This window comes from Orcinus orca, chromosome 15, assembly GCF_937001465.1.
Source record: "Orcinus orca chromosome 15, mOrcOrc1.1, whole genome shotgun sequence".
Taxonomy (NCBI): Eukaryota; Metazoa; Chordata; class Mammalia; order Artiodactyla; family Delphinidae; genus Orcinus; species Orcinus orca.
In genome coordinates, this window is record NC_064573.1 from 16,205,980 (window position 1) to 16,224,109 (window position 18,130).

The 18,130-nt window shown below is 43.0% G+C and overlaps 1 protein-coding gene across 14 annotated transcripts in view; it reads right to left on the reverse strand.

Annotated features, from left to right (window-relative positions):
• Positions 1–18,130, reverse strand: part of NEDD4L (NEDD4 like E3 ubiquitin protein ligase) — a 344,838-nt gene that overhangs the window by 122,914 nt on the left and 203,794 nt on the right. The gene's annotated exons all lie outside the window — the stretch shown is intronic.

Genomic DNA, 18,130 nt, shown 5'->3' on the forward strand with positions numbered 1-18,130 from the left:
CAGGCTCTAAACAGAGGCGTAACATGTTTACTATCTGGCCCTTTACAGGGAAAGTTTGCTGACTCCTGATTTAGAGCATAAAACAAATTGTTATTAAATCAAGCAGAGTCAACCATGTCATGTGTCACGGCAACAATGCAAAATCCCAGCCCTCACATGGCAGAGACGTTCCCCCAGACCCTGCACGAACGAGAAATGCCTACTGACACCCTAGCAAATAGCATCTACGCACCTGCTTCAACCCACCCCTCCAGCCCCACTTCCTCTCTACTCAACCACTCACCTAACCACTAACACAGGCCCACCTGCCTGAGATTTTTCTCTCCTCCAAGCCTTCTTGCCAGAAATGCCCTCTCTGCCTGCCGCCTCAGCCCCACGCATTCTTCAAGACCCCATTCACCCCTCTCTTCCTTTGCAGCTTTCAGGCTTTCTCGATTGTGGGAAGCAGTAGCTTTCATCCATTTCTGCCTTCCTCTTGGTTTGAACTCTTACTTCCATAACTGGTACATACTGTCTTGCATGTATCTTTTCCATACCTGTCTCTCTCCCTAGACTGTAAGCTCTCTGACAGCAAGGGCCAGATTACTTTGGACTCCCTCACGTTGATAAACATTTTTAAAGTAAAAGAAGCCAAGTATATAATCACTGTGTGAACAGATTATTCTGAAAATCTGTCTTTGAATTTAAAAATTTTCAACCTTGCTTGAGAGAAGACAGATCTGCAGACACATGCAGGTACGATGGCGGGGGTAGAGGAAACAGTGCAAGGGAGTAAAAGACTTGTTAGCCAGGGACTGTCAGGAAGTGGGGGGAGGGCATCCTCGAGGGGCAACGGGGAATAAAGGTCTAGAGAAGTGCCCTGTACCAGGGAATGTTTGAGGGGGGTGGGGGGATGGAACCAAAGAGATACGTAAGGTGAGAAATGCAAGCAGGTTGATCACAGCGGAAAGAGAGCCACCAAGGAGTTTCGGCAAAATGTGACAGGATAAGATCTGAAGTTCACAAGATAGTACTTTGGGGCGGCAATTAGGAAGATGGACTAGAAGAGTCAGTCTGGAGGTGGTTAACCATCTAACCAGTTAGGACACTACTGCCCTGGATAAGAAGTTGGCCACAGCAGTGGTGGGAGGACAAGAGGGGAGGGGTCACCGCAGGAGGCAGAAGGGGCAGGGCCTGGCCACCGGGTGGATGTGGAAAAGGTACAAAGTGCCTCCAAAGTTTCTGATCTTCAAATGGCTTTGGCCATACGGAGAGGTCAGACCTCCAACTCCAGAACGAACTACATTATACACTGTTAGTTGCAAAATACATAGCTTTCCAGTGTATATAATGGAGACAATGCCTCTCTCAATTTCACAGGCCTACCTGAGGTTCGATGCTCTCAAAGAACTAGACAGGATTATGAACACACTTCAGCATTTTTTTGGTTATGAAAAAGAAAGCATGTTTGATATTTCTCAAACAATGGCTTTGCAGATGAAAATAACTAAGCTAGGGAGAAAGTATTTCCAAGGTTGTCAGTTCTGAGTGAGGCATCATTCAACATCTCTCAGCCTAAGGTTTCTCAAAGCAGGTCATGGACCACCTGAATTGGCATCACCCGTGATGCTTATAAAAACTGAAGTTTTTGACCATAACCTGCCTAGCCAATTCAACCAGTTAAGATATAACAAGAATCCAGAAGTGGTTAAAAATAAGCCAGCAGGATATGCCAATGGATTTCACACAGAACATAATCTCAGAATATAAAACATACGGATAAGATATTTGTTTTTTGTTTTTTTGTTTTTTTATTGCGGTACGCGGGCCTCTCACTGTCGTGGTCTCTCCCGTTGTGGAGCACAGGCTCCGGACGCGCAGGCTCAGCGGCCATGGCTCACGGGCCCAGCTGCTCCGCGGCATGTGGGATCTCTCTGGACTGGGGCACGAACCCGTGTCCCCTGCAACGGCAGGTGGACTCTCAACCACTGCGCCACCATGGAAGCCCCCTGATAAGATATTTTATCTCACACATTTTGTACGTTTGAATTTATGATCACATTTTCAGAGTTGTAAAAAGTTAAAAATAATAAAAATGACATTTAGGTGAACGTTTGCAGAACCTCAGAATCAGCCTTGGGAGCAAAGTTTAAAAGCCATAGGTTTGAATTATCTCCTTTCTACCCACCAAGAAACAAGCCAAAAATGCAAATGTAACCAATGATCTAGCCAGCAATTAACATCTAGCAACTACCTATTGGAGGAGGACAATCTGTCACAACCCCAACTCAAGATCTACCATGTGAACAAGAGGCCTGGTCAACAACCTTTCCCTTCCCTGCTGCCAGGCTTCCCAAACCAACCCGACGTGCCCAGAGTATACGACCCCAGCCAAGCGCGCCCACCCCCAGGAACCGAGCTCTTGACACTCAGCCTAGAGCCTGCCTTTCTCTGCTGCCTCAGGGATCACGCCAGAATTACCATCCTCTATTTTATTTGTTGCTTCTGTTTTCACCGAAGCATTTTTTCTTTCCCCTTCTTAATGCTCCTTCCCCTCCCCCCCTGGAGGGAACCCACAGGATCCAGTGCTCAAATCCAAGCCCCCAGGGCAAAGCGGGCCCAGAGATGCCAAGGCTAACATGCTTCCCTTTCAACAGCCAAGTCCCTTTTCTTCTCCTCGTCTAGTGTCCTTACCCAGACCTGCCATAAATTCCCCCTTATGACCTGGCTGCACGTCTGCCAAGCAAAAAGCCGAGGGTAGTACCGCCAACCTGGAGCCTGGCACTAAGACATAAATCCTCTCCAGGGAAAAAAAAACAATTCTCTCTACACAGAAATGTCTAATAAACAGCAGGACATGGTCTACTCCAGCAAAATGCCTGAGCACAGTGATATCAGAATTGGTGACCGTGGACACCCAACACACTCCAACAATTCTGCAGCCAGCGCCCAGCCCTATACACAGTTCAAACCAAAGACGTTGTTCGTTACATCGTGGGGCCTTCCTTAATCATTTAAGTCTGAAATCCTTCTCAAGCCATCTTAAGGGGGAAAAAGATTTTTTTTTGTATTTTTTCTAGTAAGCATTTTATCATTAATAATAATATAATCAACCACATTTGTACAGCACGTTAGCATCACCAGAGCTCTTGAAGTTACCTCATTTATTCCTCACAGAAAGTCTAATGCAGGTACTGTCATTTAACAAATAAGGAAGTGGGTTCAGAAAAGTGACATGAACAGGGGTCACAGAAACTGTCAGCAGCAGAAAAAGGGCCTTAGGGCTTCCCTGGTGGTACAGTGGTTAAGAATCCGCCTGCCAATGCAGGGGACACGGGTTCGAGCCCTGGTCCGGGAAGACCCCACATGTCGCAGAGCAACTAAGCCTGTGCGCCACAACTACTGAGCCCACGTGCCACAACTACCGAAGCCAGGCACCTAGAGCCTGTGCTCCACGACAAGAGAAGCCACCATGGCGTGAGGCCTGCGCGCAGCAACGAAGACCCAACGCAGCCAAAAATACATAAATAAATAGATTTATAAAATAACTAAATAAATAAAGGTCCTGTCCTCACCGGTTCCATCCTTCTCGAGATGAGGTCCCTCTGCCCCACAATCTGGGGCAGGGAATGGGTGAGGGGTGTGGCCCAAGGCTGCTGAGGCTGCAGTGACAGAAACGCTGGCGGTCATCAGCAGCCCCCATAACGTGTAGGTGATTCAGGCCCCGGCAAGGGGAGGGGCTGACACGACTGCTAGGCTGTGGTTTCCCTCGAAATGAGGACTTGCACACGGTCGTGCTCAGGATGGTTAATTTGGGCTTTGTATCTTTTCAAATTACTCAAGAACCATGAAATTCTTTGCATGTCAAATCTGTTTTTTGGTCTGAGGGTGTGTTTGTGTGTGTGGTCGCACGCACACGTGTGTGTGTAGTGGTTAATCACAGGACACGGAGAAAAATCCACCAAAGTGCGCAGGTGTGCTTTGTAACTGACGTCATTTGTTGTGATTTTAAACATAGCAACAGATTTTGCTTTAGAGCAAACTGAGCTAAATTACATGTAACATGAATCAAATTACTATGGAAACTAAATTGATCCCACTTACTGCGCACCTGCTACAGAAAAAAACAAAAACAAAAACACTTCAGCAACTGCTATGACCATAAGGGCCTACAGGACAAGGTAAATGAAATTTTTCTGGACCCTGAAATTCACCAGCAATTCAGAGGGGAGAAAATTGAGACTGTCATCCTATATTAAACCATTCTTTATTATTTGGAAGAAGTCCTTCACCACCCACCTCCTAAACTAGATTTTAACAAATAACTGGATCTTGGTGCAGGGCCTAGGCTAAGAATGCTTCTCTTAGCGCAACTTCTAGAAACGTGATGGATTTCTTTAAACTATACATCTTTTTCCCTTCAAGTTGAATAACTCCATTCCTGATAGCAAAACACCCACTCTCCCCACTCCTTTGGGCCACTGCAGTTGTTTCTCAGCTGTCTAAGCAAGTGCATCCCTGAGCTATTTGGTCTGCCCATCGTGTGCGAGGCTGCCCTCCTCCAGCTTCCGGGGAAACAGCTGTCCAAGCACTCCATCACCCCACGCCCCGCCGAGCTCACCTACAGAAGGCGGCTCTGACAAACAAGCAAGGTTTAAATTCCCCACGACCTGTTAAGGACCCTGTCTCTTTTGGTTATCTACTGCTAACAAACCACCCTGAAATTTAGGGTCTAAAACCCACCAGAGCCATTTAGATGGGGACTGGGGCTGGAACGTCCAAGGCTTCACTCACCTGGTGGGCACTCTGGTGGGGATGGCAGAAAGCCGGAACTTTTCTACATGTGGCTAACTGAAGCTTCTTTACACGGCAGCCGGATCCTGAAGGCACACACTCGCACAAAGGCAGGAAGCGAAAGCTGCCAGGGCTTTTAAAGACTAAATGTAGAAGGACCCCAGCCTCACTGCCACCGCATTCCCAGGGCCAGCCCGGATTCAAGGGGAGGGGAATACACGCTACCTCATTTTTTTTTTTTTTTTTTTTGCGTTACGTGGGCCTCTCACTGTTGTGGCCTCTCCCGTTGCGGAGCACAGGCTCCGGACGTGCAGGCTCAGCGGCCACGGCTCACAGGCCCAGCCACTCCGTGGCATGTGGGATCTTCCCGGACCGGGGCACGAACCCGCGCCCCCTGCATTGGCAGGCGGATTCTCAACCACTGCGCCACCAGGGAAGCCCTACACGCTACCTCTTGATGGGGGAGGGATGAAAACATCTGCGGCCAGCCTTGCTCCGCCACACTGTCTTCCCATGTTCACTCTAAGAAGGATATGCTGATATAATCTCTATGGTCTTAGGGCCAGACCTAAAATCTGTGCTTTAAAGTCACACAGCCTACCTACCATTTTGGTCTGAAACACAGCACCGTGCAAGGAGCTCACTGAACGGATACATACATTAGCCCAACTTGTTACGAGGTCACAAAGCCCTGTCTGCAACACCCAACTGTCAACGACCACACAGCGTCTGATGAACCAAAACCAAACAAAACCAGCTTACGCTTCTCTGTCAAACATTTCAAGAGTGAAGATGGAATCTAAAGACACGTAAGGAAACCTTTACGTCCTCACACATTCCTGTCTGTCCTGTCTTTATATCTCAGCAGAGGCAAGATATGTGACACAGAATTTTGAAAAGGAAACAAAAAGTGCCTTCCGGGGGGTGCGGGGGAGGGATGGAGTGGGAGGCTGGGGTCAGCAGATGCACACTATTATATGCAGAATGGATACACAACAAGGTCCTGCTGTATAGCACAGGGAACTATAGTCAATATCCTGTGATCAGCCACAATGGCAAAGAATAGGGAAAAGAATGTATACACACGTATAACTGAATCCCTCTGCTGTGCGGCAGAAATTAACACGACACCGCAAATCAACTATACTTCAGTAAAAAAAATTTTTTTTTAAAGGTGCCTTCCTATCATCTGTGAGAGGAACAACTGCAGGGAGGGACCCTTCCTAAATTTCTAAGGTGATATTAGAAGCTGATTGTTTTTCCTCTAGAAAATCAGATGATTTGTACTTTTAAAAATAGCGACTTTATTTTCCTAGGCTCCAGGGAAGCTGGGTTAATTCAAGTTTTGTATCTACCAAGGTGCCTCCATGTGATTTAGAGACAGGACATATTCTCTGATGGGAAAGACCTGGGGTCCTGGCATGTCTTGCGACTCCCCCTGGGCCAGTACCCCCTTCATTCTCTACACTCCAGCCTCATCACGATCCCTTAGTTCCTCCAATGCACCCAACTCCCTTCCCCATGCAGGACCTCCGTGTGCACGGGTGCAAGGTTCCTTCCTCCTGGACTCCCTTCCATCCACGCAGCCCACACCTCACACATCAGGCCTCGGTCATAGCTGGCTCCTGAGAGGGGGTTCTCCTGACCGCCCTTCTTCAAGGAGGCCTCCCTATTACTTTCTCTGTCTCAGACTCCTGTTTACGTCCTTTGGCATATTTATGGAAATAACTATTTAGTAGTGTCTTTTTACTATTTGTAATAACCACAGCAGCTAGAACATACGCCTCCCAGAGCAGTGGCCATGTCTCTCTTATTCAACACTTGCATCTCCAGAACAGCACCTGGAATGTTAAAGGAATTCAGAAGGGTCACTTATCCTTGCTGACCTTCATGTTCATAAAGGAGGCAACAGCAGGTAAATCACACAACCTCTCTGGAGTTAATTATTTTTTTGTTAAAGCAGGGGAGGCTGCATTAAATAATATTAATTTCCTGCCAGCGTTACCACTGAACTGTAGCTTATTCCACAGCTGTCACCGAGAGACTTGGGCTTAGTAAATAAACAGCTACTATTTCATCAGTAAAGATTTGTTTTCTAGTCTCTAATTTCCAATAAATTTAACATTGCAAAACCTTAACACGAATAAAATGTCTGGGGTGAAAAACTATCCATGATATTATGTTAGACTTTAAGTATCTTAAAGGCACAGAAGAAAAGTCTAATATATGAAAAAAATATCAGAAGTAATGAAGTTGTTGTATCTTTCATACGTTTGGAATTTCTCTTCTACACCAGGGATGATGTCCAATCTATAACAAACCACAGTCCTAGGTTTGAAGTTGTAATTTGCTGACAATCTCATTTCAAGCACATCCAAAATTAGCAACTAATTCTTTAACACATACTTATTAATAGACTCCTGAAATTCACAGATTAGATTAGAGAGAAGCACACTCGGTGTGAAGCGTGGAAAATACACAAAAAGAAAAATAAAGACTGATTTTAATTATTACCAAACAAACATGGTAATCAATGAGGGAAACTACTCAATTCCTACATTTTTATTCTACTCAACAGCAAAATACACAATTAATATGTGCAACTACATAACTGTTGATAAAACTACTGATCTGTAATCAACTGTACATTTTGGTTTATAATTTGGTTTTCATAATTTACAGATCTAAAGGGTAACTTTTAAATTATGACAACTCTGTTTGGGTTTAATGAGAATCAGAAAGAACTCTTCCAGAAATACCTCTAGGGGAAAGGTAGCCACTGTCATAAAGTGATCTTGGTTTGGCCTTTAAAAAAGAGAATCAATCACTTTGCTATACACCAGAAAGTAACACAACACTGTAAATTAACTACACTTCAATTAAAAAAAAAAAAGACAAATAAACCACTAGAGCCCTGAAAGTCCTTTTAACTTAAAGTCTAAAGTTGGCTGACACCTGGTCGTTTAGTGAATCATAAAATGTTTTTTTAAGAATACTTTTTATTCATTTTTTTTCATAGTTCTTCCATACAGTCCAGTAGAAAATTCATTAACTCTAAAAGGATAAGGACAAGACCCAGGCAGCAATAATAATTAAGATGAACCACAAACGTGTTTGCCAATATGAATTCAGCTGACAGCTTTGCTGGGTATCCAATCCTTAAACATCTGTGAAGAACTTTCATCTTCTTCAGAGGGAATAATAATAAAAACACCTAACACTTATTAACCACTAAGTGCCAGGAACTATGCTAAACAGCTGGCATAGATTCTATCCCACTGAATTCTTAAACTTAAACCTTAAAATAATCTATCTGATTCCAGACATGCTCCAAGGACAAAGAAGAATAAAACAGGCAAAGGGATTGGGGAGAAAGACAAAAGACAGACCACGTGCTCTTTATTCAAAAAGAACGACTCAAATCCTTACTCTCAGTCCATTTAGTCTCAGTTCATAAACAATCCTAACAAACTCCCCTAAACACCTTCTAAGTCCTTAGCAGGTAAGAGGGAGGCGGGCTGCTATACTCACAGCTCTAAGAAGTGGTAACTGACGAGCAAGAGAGATGAGAAATCAACAATAAGCAGCAAACTCATCTCAGAGATGATGGACGTCTTGAGAACTTTAATGATGAAGCAAAGTGTATTATATACCTTATTAAGCCCTGATAGCAACATTAATAAAACATTTCCATAAAGAATGACTAGATTATACAATAATCCATGGCTGTGAGGGTAACAGTGAGTCCAAAAAAAAAAAAAACCCCACTGAGATATGCTTAGAATGTTCTACTTAAGAAGGCATGAAAAGGAGTAAGAGAATCATGTGAACCACCCCTGGACAGTTCGCTTTTAAAAGACCCTTAAGACGTAGCTGGAGTGTAGCAGGGAGAAGGGCGGTTCCGGCATCAAGCCGCCTGGTACTGAAGTTCTGCTACCCTCTTCCCGTGTGTCTCTGGACAAGCCACACACTTTCCTGTTTAAAAAAATGAGACACTGGCCCAGGTAACCTTTAAAGTCCTTTGCACTTCTGCTTTTAAACACTACAGGGAAGTGTGCACCTATTACCACTTCTCTGAAATTCATGAAAGTCTGACGCCCGGTCAACACTTTCAAGAAGCGGAGTTTTCAAAAGCCACAAAAATGCGCTCAGTTAATATTTACAGAAGGAAGATAACTTTTGTTACCTGGAGAAAAGTCATATTTGCAGGTAAGATACAACAGGACAGACCGGTCTTGCCGGTCTAGAATTAGAATCCCACTTTCACTTGCTTCTTGCAGTTGGAAACTGAGGAGAAAACTATTGCTTTCATTTCTAAGCTATTTTGGGAGAGAAGCTTTTCTCCATATACATGGCAAATATCCAACTGGAACACTCTGTTGCTCTTAACATAGGTATCGCACAGCCTCCTTTGCACGGAAACTTACCTTGTGGGCTGAGCCACAGAAGAACACCCCACCTCCGGAAAGAGCCACCGCAGGAACAAGCAAAAGTGAAAGAACATGTGAGAATAAACGTGCTAAATCAGTATTTACACCAGGGGTTACTGACCAAGTCAAAGCCCAGGTTTAGGCTGTCACTAGCATTAACTTCTTAAACTAGCTGTTCTCACCCCTGACGGCGCGTCAGAGTTACTGGGGTGCCGCTCTCCCCCGAACAGTCAATCCCCTCCTAGCCAGGGGGTCCTTGAATGAGCTGAACGATCAGAATCAGTGAAATTCTCCTTACCCAGTCTGCATCATCCCTGGCAGATTCCATTCCATTAAGAGTCAACCGATTAATAAGCAGAAAGAGCAATACATTAAAATAAAATTAAAAATCTGATAACCAGCGGCTTAATTCTTTGCTGTACTGAACCATTTAAACCCCATTCTGAATGCAGGGTGGGAAATAAAAAAGAGGCCTTCGATAGGCCTGGAAATGCTCGCAGGAACCTAGGATGATTTTTGAGAGTTGTGAAGCAATGACTTTTTAAACCTGTGTTAGACCCTCTATTCTGCAGATAAACACCATTTAGACCTGCCCCGCCCTGCCCCCAATCCAACCGACCTTCCCTGCCCCCCCCTTCCCCCCACTTCAGGCAAATCTTCCTGCATCTGTTTTGCTTGGCAACACACACCAGCATTCCAACACAGGCCACCTGGCCACTGAGAGAAGATTGCAACATATTCGGCAAAATAAGAAACCTGTTCAAAAGGAAAAACTATCTGGAGGGAGGGTTCTGGGAGCAAAGATCAGCGGATCGCAGGGCTCCACTTAGTAAGGGAGGCACCTCTGAACCACTTCGCGTCCTGCCCTGACCCTTTCCTGGTTGTAACGTTGAGAGACTGTTCCCAGGCCCGCTCTCTCCAATGAAACTTGACACTCTCCGAGGACTCCACTGGCTTCTCCAAACCCAGAACCTCTGCACAGGCCTTAGTAGGTCAGTTCAAAGAAATGAGGATAAGTGGCTGTGGCCACCTTCTGATGCCCACAGGAAGGACATCAGTACAAAGTACAACATCTGGTATTTCCCTCTGTCTCAATCCACATTATCAGGGAACTTGCCAGTGGCTGAGACAAAGGAGCATCAATTTCCTTAGCAGTGACTTCAGAATTCTCTCCCCGTCTCATGTCTTCTCCATGAACTGAGACTGTGACCGTGTTTCAAGGTCTCAGCCCGTCAAGGAAACACACGATGAACCAGAGGGCAAAACCAATGACCTCAGGAATCGGGGGAAAAGACACAGAAACCCTTGCTCCCGGACGCCACTTCTGAAGGGACTGCCTGTCTCTGAGGCTGAGGCTTGCAGAATAAATGAGCTATTTTAAAAGCTGCATATCTCCTTTGTAGCCCACACATTATTCATCAATGGACAATACGCCTTATAATAAATGCAATCTGCAAATCAGAAGCAGACTCCCTGGTGCAAACCTGCAAAAATAAATCCACCCACATCCTGCCGTGACACAGGCTGCAGAAAGCATCTTGAAATAACACTTGCTTAAGGAGAATAAATGCTTCCCATTTCCTAGGCACTGCAACATGAACATGACAGTCTAAGTACTAAGGTTTGACAGTCTAAGAATTGAGGTTAGACTAACTCCTGAGAAAAGTGATGACTGTTCCTAGGATCTGGAAGGATAAATGTGTGGAACAGGGACAAGAGCCAGGCCCAGGGCTTGGGCTCTGCCACCCTCTAAGGTGACATTTACGACTACTGTGACCTCGCTCCTCCGACTCTGCAGTCCCCGTACAGGAGCCAGCGTGGGCCATGACGATATAAATGGGATCGCGTCCATCACTGCTGTGCTCACTGCCTGCCAGCCTCGCATCCTCACAGCAGCCTTCTCCCTCCATGCCATACCCACTCCATCACCACTGGCTTCAAAGCCTACACATCCCACCCCACTGCGCCCATTTTAGCCACGTTCACCTCCACGCTGGACCTCCTACTCTCCCAGCAGGTGCTCAAAGAATAGCTCTGTGGAAGGCAGGCAGGCAGGCAAGGAAGGAATTCATTCAACTCCACATTTGATGGGAAAGAAAGGAATTATTCATGCCAATAACCATACCCCCAAATTCTTCAGCCACATTTCACATTAAAAAACAGTTGGTTGAAACCTGCTAATCATGATCAAGGAAATTCTTGGGCAAATATAGAAACCACATCACTGGTGGTTTCTACCTTCAGTCTTTCAAAATACGGTCCCTCCCACTGACCCACTAGGACAAATCCCAGTCATCTTTCCAGACCCAGTTCCAATCTTCCCTTTGCATGACATCACTCCTGTCCATCAGGACCCATGGTATCCTGTCCTGTGTGTAAGCATGCCTTAATGCTGGAATATAAAAGGTTGGGAAACCTGGTTTGTATCAATAGAACTTTCTGTTCAGTGGACACGACGGCTCAGATGAGGCATGCGTATCCAGCAGAAGCATTGATTTCACGAGAACAGGCACCACGCAAGTGCTGACACCCAGCAAAGGCAGCAGGTGACAGGCTGCTGACAGCACTTCACATGCTGTATATTCAAAAATAATTATTGCACACTTGTGAGATAAAAAGAATATTCTCTGTAAGTGTGAAAATAATGCCCTCCGTTTCCTCATCTTTAAACTGGAAAGGAATTGGGCTACATAATTCCTAAGGAAACTCACAGCTCTAAGTTTATGAATGTAAAATAAAAAATGGCTCCTGCATACATTCGTTGGAGAAAAGTGCCATAACTGCAGAATACAGGAGCATCTCTTGCTAGTATAATTTCACCCTAGGGTGCAGGCAGGCCCTTAGGCAGGCTGGCTGTGTTTATATAAAACTATTTTCATTGCTTTGTCCTTTGCTGCAACATCTGGGCATCCTCACAATATATGCTAACGTGTAGAATATTATATCAGGATTTAAAAAAACAGTTTCTACTATGATAAGAGATTAAATAAACTTAAATATTAAAATTGCATTAAAATGTTTAAAGTTACACTACAACTTAGTATCTCTTTTTTTAAGTGGAAAAGCATAACTGGTAAGTACATAATGAATACATACTGAGCTTAAGGCACTTTTACTCATGAGAGAGAGAATATAAGGAACCAAGAGCTAGGCTGCTAGCATGCAGTGCTTAACTCAGCCTAACTCCTCAGGAAAGTTAAAGAAAGCTGTTAGTCCTACAACAGAACTCCCGGCCTGAAAAACTCCCCGCTTTGAAGAAGTACTAGGTTCTCTGGTTGGAGCTTAGTATACGTGTTTCAGTATTTCTTTTCCACCTCAACTCTTCTATTCAACTCAATCGGACCACAGCAGCTTTTTTGTCCTCCTTGAACAGTCAAATACCCAGTCGTGTATTTTAAAAGAAAATGAAAAAAAAAACCTCAACAAGTATGATTATGAAGCTTTAAAAAGTCTCTCAAGGAAGTGGATGAGTTATGACATATGTGGGTCATTAAATATATTTTAAAAGTCTGTCAGTTCTGGATTGACCCACAGAGTAGGAAAGAGAAACTGTACATCTATCAAACTATCTGAATCATCAAATACGGAACGATAACGTTCCCTATCCCATCCCAGCCCCCAAGAAAGAGGTAAACAACATAAGAAAAGAGGACGGATTGAAAGCAGATTCCTCAGAGTTATTACATGAAGGAAGTAAATGCCACCTGACTTACCTCGATCTATAAAAATTAAGTCCCAAATTAAGTCCCAAAAGAAGGCTGTGTAAATTCTGAAAGGCAGATTTGCTTGGGGAAGCACTGCTCTTTTCCTCCCCGGAGGAATTTCCTCACTTTCTGCTTACCAAGTACAGGGAACAATACCTAACACTAAAATAAACACGGAGTTTTTCAAAGAATAGGTAGTTGGGGCAGCCACCTAAAGGAACCAATACAAAGTATTTGTAACATTAAGTGTGGCCACAACAGTCAACCCAGAGAAGGCAGGCAGGGTCCCTTCCAACTCAACTTATGTTACTTTGATTTCATTTTATGACCTCTCCCTTCACATGAAGCACTCTATTCAAAAGTGTCAGAACAGTTCTTGGTTCTAAAATGATCAGGGATTAAAAAGCAGGCTTCTTGAAATTCAATCTACTTCATCCTCCACCCTGAAAGCTAAACTTCCTGTTAAAACGTGGTGATGCCTAGAGACCACTGAGGTGTCAATCCAGGACACAGCACAGAACAGGCAGGACACTGACAACTTCATGCGGGCCCACTAATGCAGGCCACCTGTGTCACTGACTGACTTTCTTATATTCCCTCTGCATCCCCATTTTCCCAAGTAAGCTGTAGCACAAAAAAATAAATAAGTAAATAAGAGATTTAAAAAGGAAAACCCATTGGAAACATCATACATCCGTGATGCATACTGAGTCAAGATCATTTCTAAAAATCTTTCCATAATCTCCATCTACCCAGAAAACTCACCAAGCTCTTGCAATACATATTTTTGCTAATATTTTCAACACTCTATCCTTTTAGCCCTTTTTCATCTTTAAACTGGAGCTGGGTCTACATCATGGGTGGACTGTCGTGGCGTCCTCTCTTGTGCAGGACATGGAATATTATGCTGCCGGGTATGAATCAAGGGAACTGATGATCGCAGACAGGATACTAAACCTCTCAATAATCACCAGCCAATTCTGGACTGGGTTCCCCGAGCTTCTTTTGGCATTTAGAGTGGAAACTCAGATATTCCGGTATTCGAGCATTCAATCAACAATTTCAACACCTTCCATGAATTTCCAGCTTTTTCCTCATTTTTGCAAATGTCTTGCTAGTATCATTGGGAGTTAAAAAAGGTCAGTATATTTAGGCATTAATCCATCTCACCAGTAATAATATGCAGTTAATTAGTTTTATTAAAAAATCTGCTTATAGACTACCATTTAGATTAGCCTCAATTAATTTTAAACTATCAACTCTACAGAGACAGCCAAGATTTATGAAATTTAAGATAATTCTTACATGGAGTAAATTTCTTCTGGTATCGTGAACTTTTATGTAGAGATAACAATTTTCTTATTAGCACATGTTATAAAACCGTAGTTTTATTTCAGTGCCAAGGAACTCTGCTTCCAAGCTTAGCCAAGAGAAGCAGCTGCAGCATTTATGAAAACCCTCTAAAAGTCAGTATCTAATAAGGCCTATTCCCAAATTCTGTCCTCATTTGTAAACCACATAACGTGCAAATTTTGTACAGATAACATTAGATTGCTGCTCAAAAGCCACAGCCCATAAGAAGGAAAAGTAAACAACTGGAAACATGGCATGGAAAAAAAAAATATATATATATGTGTGTGTGTGTATATATATAACCAAAATGGCATGGTAAACAAATAACGTGTCTGAAATGCCAGCAGAAATAACTATTTTTAAGTTTCAAAATTCAATAGCGCAAATACAACTAAAGGTCCTGTTCTACGACGCACAGCTCACGAATTAATTGAAGTCTTTTCAAGGACCGCATCGTCGCAGGGCAATGTTAAGGCTCTGTGATGCTGATTATCCGAGGGGCAAATACTCAGGAAAGATGAGATGACGGCAGAAAGGAGATCAAAGCCCGTTACTGAAGTAAACATTTCCAGGTATGCCTTAAATTCATGTTGCCTTGTGTCTAATACCCTGTGATCAAAAACCGACTGTTCACCGTTAACCTAATTACCTTCCTTGGAGAATGATTTGTACATTACAGAGGCTTGGGTAAGAAGGGAAAAAACAACGTAACACCTCATTTAAACCTCACGGTAAACCTGTGAGTTGGACGTTTTTAGCCTCCTCTTTCACTGACGAGAGAGAACACACAGAGAGGGAGTCTTAACTCCCCCGGGACACGTCAGGAATCTGCACCGTCCAGTCCATTAGGCCAGCGCTCCAAGGCACCAAATGGAGTGGCCATCTCCAAAATGCTCAGCATTAAGACGTCACGTCACAGAACGCATTAAACTGCATTTTGGCTACACAGGCTTCTAAACTGTGCAAAGATATACATATTTTTAAAATTTCTATTCTGTATATACGCAAAATGATAGAACGTGATACTGTCATGAGTTATCACACCGAATGATAGTATCACATACCTTGGTTGGAAACAGTAAAGTAACACTATTTCACATAATGGTTGGGAGTTGTCACCTGCAAGCCCTATGTGTTTGTGTGTATACAAACCTACTGATGTCATCACCTACACTTTCCAAAACATCTGTCTAAGTTGAAATTTCAAGTTCCAGAATATTGGAATGTGCCCGTACAGAACCACATTAAGAGAGATAGCCAAGGAGAAAAAGTTTACAGAATCCAATCAGAGGCCAGGTCAATGAAAGGAATACTAGCTTTTTTTATCCACCGCATTGTTGTGGTGGTGCTTTTAAATAAAGGGGTGGTTTATACCTATTTTCCTAGAGTTATTTTTTAAGGTAAAAAAGAGACAACAACTAATACTAATTTCCAAATTGTTCTGTATAGTCAAATCACCTTCTCTGAAAGAGATTCAAACTAAAATTCCCCCCCAAAACAAAAACAGTTTGGGTATTCCTTTGTCGTTCAGTGAAATGGATTTTTAATCACAGAAGACTACCATGCTACTTCTGGGAAGTGTAAGTCCATGGAGAGGGCACGAGGAAAATTCAGAGAACCTGGGACGAAGGAAAGAAGGCACACTCCTTCCCTGTAGTGTATGTAGTGGGTGTCAGAATACGTGTTTTTTGCCCCCGCCGTTGGCCCTTCTAACTCTGTTTACATTATGAATTTTGTATCAGCAAGAAACTGAGATAGTCCCAGAAACTTTCCAAGGACCCAGTGTAACGTGGGATTAGAAAACCGGCATGACAGCATGGTGAAAGGGGACACAAACGCCTGGTAAACAGTGATCCCACTTCCTCAAAATAACTGTCATGCAGTTAAGAAGCTCATAACCAAACCAAGGAACCCAAAAAACTAATTTAAGAAAATAACTAAATTATTCGTAAATGACCATTAAAATGCTACAAACTGAACTGATGAGTTGTAAGAATTCTGAAATATTACAGCTGATTATAACTGATAACTCTAAAAAGCAATTCCACTTTACAGAGGTGTCAGACCAGGTAGAAAATCAATGATCACATGGGGTCCCAGGAATCTCATCAGCATTTTTTAGAATCACGTTGCATTTTAGATTTATTCACGACAGTCATGACAGGATGTTTGGGAGGCACAGACAGAGAAAATTTCTCAACAAGGTAACCTTGTAATAAAGTCTAAGGCATAGATCATGACATATGAACACATTCGCAAAAAGAATCTTGAACGGTTTTCTCCGAGAAAGATTTCTGACATCAGTCAAAAACCAGACTGTAATCGATTTTTCACGTAAACGAATAATGAAATGCCCTTCTGTACAAAGCAGCAGATATTTGAAACGTCAAAAAAGCTTGGTGGCAGCCAGACTGTAGACGCCCAAGTGAATGTTTTCCCTCAAGATAAATAAGGCTGTGGCAGCTGCCGTCTACACTCACCACCCCTGCCCATATGAAACACGTACAAAGTGTTGAATGGAACAGACGGTTTTGTTATGAGACAAGTTTTGTTTTTGCCTCTTGAAGAAACAAGTTTTCTCTTAAAGAAAACCAGCTTCCTACCAACCATTTACAAATTTCTGTAAGTGTACAAAAATACAAATACGGAAATAAAAACTACTGTGCACAAATGGAACTTACTTTCCAAGAAAAGCTCTTGATTCTAGAACTTGCATTTCCAAATTCGAAGAAGTCCATTTTCCACTCTAATAGCCCTTGCAAGTTAGAATGGTCCTTGCATGTAAATTGGTATGTTCTATTTGTTTTTTAATCTCATGAGAAACTTCAAGCCAAATGAGACTGGAATTATATAAATGCGTTTGCCCTCAACATCTAACTGCAAAACGATTTAAATTCTGATAACTGAACAGTTGTCAAAACTTTAGGAAATGCATTTCGTCAATCTTCATGTGGTAGGTGGTCCAAATTCAGCATGGAACTGTGCTGCCCATTGAAGCCTACACCTGTTGTGATGGTACTTTCTTGAGTTGAAGGATAGATGCTATTATCAAAATTTTATTGAAATTTGTACCACTGTATAAAAACGGTATTGGTTCAGACCAAGACAATGTGCTCAGATATTTCCTAATAGAAGGGCTAGAGATAATAAAAGGGTTTATAGAAGGGAAAAGAAGAAGGAACAGTTATATAACACCAAGCAAATATAATATTTGCATTTAGCTCCTGATTACGCTTTCAAAATGGTGAAAACCAATGATGGAGCAGTGATAAAACTTACTCAAATGGTGCAAAATATTTCTCAACACAAAAGGCGATACGATTCCACAGTCATACTCAGTCATCCACTTTGGAAAGTCACCATTCACAACTGAAACCCAAACAAAAAGTCTCCTAGCCATTTCATTGTTGTATCCTCAAAACCAGCAATCACAGGAAATTCAAGGAAAAAAACCCAATTCAAAATATAAGGAGCTTGTCCTTTAAAAAAAAGCACTCAATGGCTAGTGACTACTAGTAAAAGAAAGCTAACTGATGAAACTTTTCATCCCACGACAAACGATGAAAGCTGCAGTCATCATTTGCCATGGTGGAGTTAGCAGCTGTCTTTCTGTGCTCCATTTCACTGAAAGGGAGACAGCACGAACACAGGAGCAATAAAGGCCAAAATCTGTTGCAGGGTACCGTTTCCACAGCTGGAGACCGGGCACTTACTATTCTATATACAGCAGTCCAGCTTAGACACTCAAGTGGGCCGTGTTAAATTGCAGGGCTGTGCAATCTGACCATTAACAAGTCCCCAATCAGTTTCGCCTTGCCTTGGCCCATAAGCCAATCTGCTTCAAAAACACATTTCCTCCTGTCCCACGAG